The 6,983-nt window shown below is 38.4% G+C and overlaps 1 non-coding gene across 1 annotated transcript; it reads right to left on the minus strand.

The window, feature by feature from the left end:
- Positions 1-6,050: 6,050 nt before the first annotated feature.
- On the minus strand, positions 6,051-6,158 carry LOC112781101 (small nucleolar RNA R71). The gene has a single exon (XR_003191897.1). It is a non-coding gene; the product is annotated as a small nucleolar RNA R71 (small nucleolar RNA).
- Positions 6,159-6,983: the final 825 nt, after the last annotated feature.

Here is a 6,983-nt window from a genome sequence, read left to right on the forward strand (position 1 = left end):
TGACTCAAAAAAAAATTTTAACACCATGTAAAAAGGAAAAGAAGAAGAAGGAAAATATGAATAATGAAAAGAAAAAGAAAAGAAAAGAAAATACATATAAAATAATAAGAATGATAGAAAAAGGAAGAGGGAAGAAGAAAATAAAACCTTGTTAATGGAGGTGAGAGAGATAGAGAGTGAAAGGTGAGATAGAAGGGGGAAGGGGGAAAGGAAGAAATAAGGAGGGAAAAGAAAAACTAGGATTTGGAGGAGAGAAAGATAAGATAATTTGGCAATTTAGGTTGAGCTGTGCGGCGCACGCGACACGGCCGCGTGGGGCACGCGTTCGCGTGAAAGCGCTTCAAGTAAGGTGACGCGATCGCGTCGGTATCGCGGTCGTGTGACCTATATTATACTTCTGGCGCGAGTGCAGCCTCGCTCCAGCACAATCCTCTGTTCAAATTAATTTATTTGCCAAAATTGGGATGACGCGATCGCGTGGGTCACGCGATTGCGTGGGTGTGCGCTAGAAAATGGATGACGCGGCCGCGTCGGCGACGCGGTCGCGTGATAAGGATTGTGCTTCCAGCACCAATCCAGCATCACTCTCGCACAATATTTCGTGGTGCACCCTTTTACGTCAAAAATTCGGGGCACGCGGCAGCGTGGGGTACGCGGTCGCGTGGGAGGCCATGATTCCCATGCGACGCAAACGCGTCAGCGACGCGGTCGCGTGGGTTGATTTGTGCCACTGGCACGCCTCCAGCCACACTCCAGCGTGACTTTCTATTCATTTTTATTTTTCTTTACTCTACCTGTGACGCGGACGCGTCGCTAATGCGATCGCGTCACGTAGCAAAAATTTTTTTTTTAATGCAATATGCAGATGCAAATGCAGTGCTTAATGTGAATGCTATGCATGATTCCAGGTTCAATGAATAAAAATAAACAACACGAAATAAAATTGAAAAAGAACGATCATACCATGGTGGGTTGTCTCCCACCTAGCACTTTTAGTTATAGTCCTTAAGTTGGACATTTGATGAGATTCCTGCTATGGTGGCTTGTGCTTGTACTGATCCAGGAATCCCCACCAATGTTTGTATTTCCAGTAGCCTCTGGGGTCCCAAACTAAGCATGTAAAGCCCTTAAGAAGCTTCAAACAGATTCTTAGGCTCCCGGGGTGACAAATGTCAGAACAGATTCCAGGATCCCAAACTTTACTTTTACACCCGTTTTTGTCTCGATCTGCATTTTTCCAGCCGGGTGAAAGGTGATCTGAATTCTCACTGCAGCGACCAAACAGCTTCCTAGACCCATTCAGTTGAGCTTTATACCAACCTTTGTGTTTAAACTTAAAGCTTCCAACCATGATGAACCCTGCAGGACAATTCTTACCACTGGCCATCTTCCTCTTACTCTTAATGTTACAAAGAGCTCTAAGTTGACCATCCGTCTCCAGTAGCCCATATTCAAGTGGAATTAGAAAACTAAGGGATATGAATTTTACCCACTTGAATGTTGTGAAGGATGATGGCAACTTAGGGGGAGGTATTTTTAATGAAATTGCAAGCTCCACTCCCTTGTACTCTTCTCTGATAATTACCACCTCTTTGCAAGCTTCTTCAATTTCAACCTCTTCCTCTTGGTAGCTTTCTTCCAATTCAATCTTCTCTTCATTGCTTTCCAAGGGCATGGGAGGTTGTGCTTCTTCTTCTTGAATCTCCATCTCTTGATCAACCTCTTCCAAGTCTTCAACTGTGATATGCCTTGGAGGTTGTACACCCTTCTCAACATCAATTTCAAACGTCTTGGAAGGGGGTTCTATGACTGGACTTTCCCATGGAGGTTCTGCATCTCCTAAGTCTTCAACCAACTCTTCTTCTTGAACGATGACAGCTTCTTCTACTTGTTCTAGTATGAATTCATGCTCTGTCTTGTCCACTGGAGCCTCTAGTATCTCCTTCATGCTACGCCTGATGAGCGGATAATTTATACGCTTTTTGGCATTATTTTTAGTATGTTTCTAGTAGAATCTAGTTACTTTTAGGGATGTTTTTATTAGTTTTTATGTTAAATTCACATTTCTGGACTTTACTATGAGTTTGTGTGTTTTTCTGTGATTTCAGATATTTTCTGGCTGAAATTGAGGGACTTGAGCAAAAATCAAATTCAGAGGTTGAAGAAGGACTGCTGATGCTGTTGGATTCTGACCTCCCTGCACTCAAAATGGATTTTCTGGAGCTACAGAACTCAAAATGGCGCGCTTCTAATTGTGTTGGAAATTAGACATCCAGGGCTTTCCAGCAATATATAATAGTTCATACTTTGGCCGAGTTTAGATGACACAAAAGGGCGTTGAACGCCAGTTCTATGCTGCAGTCTGGAGTTAAACGCCAGAAACACGTCACGAACCAGAGTTGAACGCCAGAAACACGTTACAACCTGGCGTTCAACTTCAGAAAGAGCCTCTGCACGTGTAACATTCAAGCTCAGCCCAAGCACATACCAAGCGGGCCCTGGAAGTGGATTTATGCATCAATTACTTACTTCTGTAAACCCTAGTAACTAGTTTAGTATAAATAGGACTTTTTACTATTGTATTAGACATCTTATGATCTTTTGAACCATCTTCGGATCATATTAATCATGTTTGGGGGCTGGCCTTTCGGCCATGCCTGAACCTTTCACTTATGTATTTTTAACGGTAGAGTTCCTACACTCCATAGATTAAGGTGTGGAGCTCTGCTGTTCCTCATGAATTAATGCAAAGTACTACTGTTTTTCTATTCAATTCAACTTATTCCACTTCTAAGATATTCATTCGCACTTCAACATGAATGTGATGAACGTGACAATCATCATTATTCCCCCACGAACGCGTGCCTGACAACCACTTCCGTTCCACCTTAGATTGAATGATTATCTCTTGGATCTCTTAATCAGAATCTTCGTGGTATAAGCTAGATTGATGGAGGCATTCATGAGAATCCGGAAAGTCTAAACCTTGTCTGTGGTATTCCGAGTAGGATTCTGGGATTGAATGACTGTGACGAACTTTAAACTCACGAGTGCTGGGCGTAGTGACAGACGCAAAAGGAGGGTGAATCCTATTCCAGTATGATCGAGAACCTCAGATGATTAGCCGTGCCATGACAGAGCATTTGGACCATTTTCACAAGAGGATGGGATGCAGCCATTGACCACGGTGATGCCTCCAGATGATTAGCCATGCAGTGACAGCGCATCGGACCATTTTCACAGAGAGGATGAAAAGTAGCCATTGACAATGGTGATGTCCTTACATAAAGCCAGCCATGGAAAGGAGTAGGACTGGTTGGATGAAGACAGCAGGAAAGCAGAAGTTCAGAGGGACGAAAGCATCTCTATACGCTTATCTGAAAATCTCACCAACGATATACATAAGTATTTCTATCTTTATTTTCTGTCTATCTATAATTTATTTTCGAAAACTCTATAACTATTTGATATCTACCTGACTGAGATTTACAAGGTGACCATAGCTTGCTTCAAGCCGACAATCTCCGTGGAATCGACCCTTACTCACGTAAGGTTTATTACTTGGATGACCCAGTGCACTTGCTGGTTAGTTGTATCGAAGTTGTGAATGAAAAACGATTTATTAAGACGTGCGTACAGAGTTTTTGGCGTCGTTGCCTGAGATCACAATTTCGTGCACCAAGTTTTTGGCGCCGTTGCCGGGGATTGTTTGAGTTTGGACAACTGACGGTTCATCTTGTTGCTCAGATTAGGTAATTTTCTTCTCGTTTTATTTTCAAAAATTTTTCAAAAATATTTCAAAATTTTCTCACCTGTTTTCGAAAATTATTCTAAATTTTTAAGAATGGATTCTAGAGTTTCTTGAAGCATGCTAAAGCCTGGCTGGCTAAAAAGCCATGTCTAAATTCTTTTGGACTGAGGTTTTGACCTAAAATTGAATGAATTACTCGCATGTTCTTGCTGAAGCTTGGCTGGCCATTGGCCATGTCTAGTGTTTTGGACCGGAGCTTTCACTGAAAGCTTGGCTGGCTAGTAAGCCATGTCTAATTCCTGGACTGAAACTTTAGACTAACATGGCAAGATTCCTGGAATTCATATTAAAAATTTTGGAATCCTTTTTTTTCTTTTTCAAATTAATTTTTGAAAAAAAAAACCAAAAAAATTAGAAAATCATAAAAATAAAAAATATTTTGTGTTTCTTATTTGAGTCTTGAGTCAATTTTTAAGTTTGGTGTCAATTGCATATTCATCTTGCATTTTTCAAAAATTCATGCATTCATAGTGTTCTTCATGATCTTCAAGTTGTTCTTGGTAAGTCTTCTTGTTTGATCTTGATGTTTTCTTGTTTTGCATCTTTTCTTGTTTTACATGTGCATTTTTGCATCCATAGAGTCTAAACATGAAAGATTTCTAAGTTTGTTGTCTTGCATGTTTTCTTTGCATCAAAAAATTTTTCAAAAATAAGTTCTTGATGTTCATCTTGATCTTCAAAGTGTTCTTGGTATTCATCTTGACATTCATAGCATTCTTGCATGCATTCATTGTTTTTATCTAAAATTTCCATGCATTGACCATTTTTAGTGTTTTTCTCTCTCATCATAAAAATTCAAAAGTCAAAAAAATATCTTTTCCTTATTTTACTCAAAATTTTCGAAAATATGATTTGATTTAGTCAAAAAATTTTTAAAATCTAGTGTTTCTTATGAATCAAATCAAATTTTCAATTTAAAAATCTTATCTTTTTCAAAAAAAAATCATATCTTTTTCCTTTTTCTCATTATTTTCTAAAATTTTAAAATATTTTTCAAAAATCTTTTTTTCAATTTTATTACATAATTTTCGAAAATAACATTATCAATTAATGTTTTGATTTAAAAATTTCAAGTTTGTTACTTACTTGTTAAGAAAGATTCAAACTTTAAGTTTTAGAATCATATCTTGTGATTTCTTGTGAATCAAGTCATTGATTGTGATTTTAAAAATCAAATCTTTATCAAAACTAATTTCAATCATATCTTTTCAAAAATATATTTTCTTATCTTATCTTTTTCAAAAATTTGATTTTAAAATATCTTTTCCAACTTCTTATCTTCTTATCTTTTCAAAATTAATTTTCAAACCTTTTTCAACTAACTAATTGACTTTTTGTTTGTTTCTTATCTTTTTCAAAACTACCTAACTAACTCTATCTCTCTAATTTTCGAAAATATCTCCCTCTTTTTCAAAATTCTTTTAATTAACTAATTATTTCAAACTTTAATTTTAATTTAATTCTTCTTTTAATTTTCGAAATTCACTAACCATTTTTCAAAAATAATTTTCGAAAATCCTTCTCTCTCATCTCCTTCTATTTATTTATTCATCTACTAACACTTTCTCTCACCCAAATTCGAACCCCTTCTTCTATCTGTGTTCGAATTCCTTTCTTTTTCCTCTTCTTCTACTCACATAAGGGAACCTCTGTACCTGGGCAAAAAGGATCCCTACTATTATTTTTCTGTTTTCTTCTTTTTCATATGAGCAGGAGCAAGGACAAGAACATTCTTGTTGAAGCAGACCCTGAACCTGAAAGGACACTGAAGAGGAAATTAAGAGAAGCTAAAATACAACAATCCAGAAACAACCTTTCAGAAATTTTCGAACAAGAAGAGGAGATGGCAGCCGAAAATAATAATAATGCAAGGAGGATGCTTGGTGACTTTACTGCACCTAATTCCAATTTACATGGAAGAAGCATCTCCATCCCTACCATTGGAGTAAACAACTTTGAGCTGAAACCTTAATTAGTTTCTCTGATGCAGCAGAACTGCAAGTTCCATGGACTTCCATCTGAAGATCCTTTTCAGTTCTTAACTGAATTTTTGCAGATCTGTGATACTGTTAAGACTAATGGAGCAGATCCTGAAGTCTACAGGCTCATGCTTTTCCCTTTTGCTGTAAGAGATAGAGCTAGAGTGTGGTTGGACTCTCAACCCAAAGATAGCCTAAACTCTTGGGATAAGCTGGTCACGGCTTTCTTAGCCAAGTTCTTTCCTCCTCAAAAGCTGAGCAAGCTTAGAGTGGATGTTCAAACCTTCAGACAGAAAGAAGGTGAATCCCTCTATGAAGCTTGGGAGAGATACAAACAACTAACCAAAAAGTGTCCTTCTGACATGCTTTCAGAATGGACCATCCTGGATATATTCTATGATGGTCTGTCTGAATTAGCTAAGATGTCATTGGATACTTCCGCAGGTGGATCCATTCACCTAAAGAAAACACCTGCAGAAGCTCAAGAACTCATTGACATGGTTGCTAATAACCATTTCATGTACACTTCTGAGAGGAATCCTGTGGGTAATGGAATGCCTCAGAAGAAGGGAGTTCTTGAAATTGATACTCTGAATGCCATATTGGCTCAGAATAAAATATTGACTCAACAAGTCAATATGATTTCTCAGAGTCTGAATGGAATGCAAGCTGCATCCAACAGTACTCAAGAGGCAGCTTCTGAAGAAGAAGCTTATGATCCTGAGAACCCTGCAATAGCAGAGGTGAATTACATGGGTGAACCTTATGGAAACACCTATAACCCCTCATGGAGAAATCACCCAAATCTCTCATGGAAGGATCAACAAAAGCCTCAACAAGGCTTCAATAATGGTGAAAGAAACAGGTTTAGCAATAGCAACCCTTTTCCATCATCCACTCAGCAACAGACAGAGAACTCTGAACAAAATACATCTAATTTAGCAAATTTAGTCTCTGATCTATCTAAGGCCACTGTGAGTTTCATGAATGAAACAAGGTCTTCCATTAGAAATTTGGAAGCACAAGTGGGCCAGCTGAGTAAAAGGATCACTGAAATCCCTCCTAGTACTCTCCCAAGCAATACAGAAGAAAATCCAAAAGGAGAGTGCAAGGCCATTGATATAACCATCATGGCCGAATCCAAAGAGGAAGGGGAGGACGTGAATCCCAAGGAGGAAGACCTCCTGGGACGT

Source organism: Arachis hypogaea, chromosome 19 (assembly GCF_003086295.3).
Source record: "Arachis hypogaea cultivar Tifrunner chromosome 19, arahy.Tifrunner.gnm2.J5K5, whole genome shotgun sequence".
In the NCBI taxonomy this organism is placed as follows: domain Eukaryota; kingdom Viridiplantae; phylum Streptophyta; class Magnoliopsida; order Fabales; family Fabaceae; genus Arachis; species Arachis hypogaea.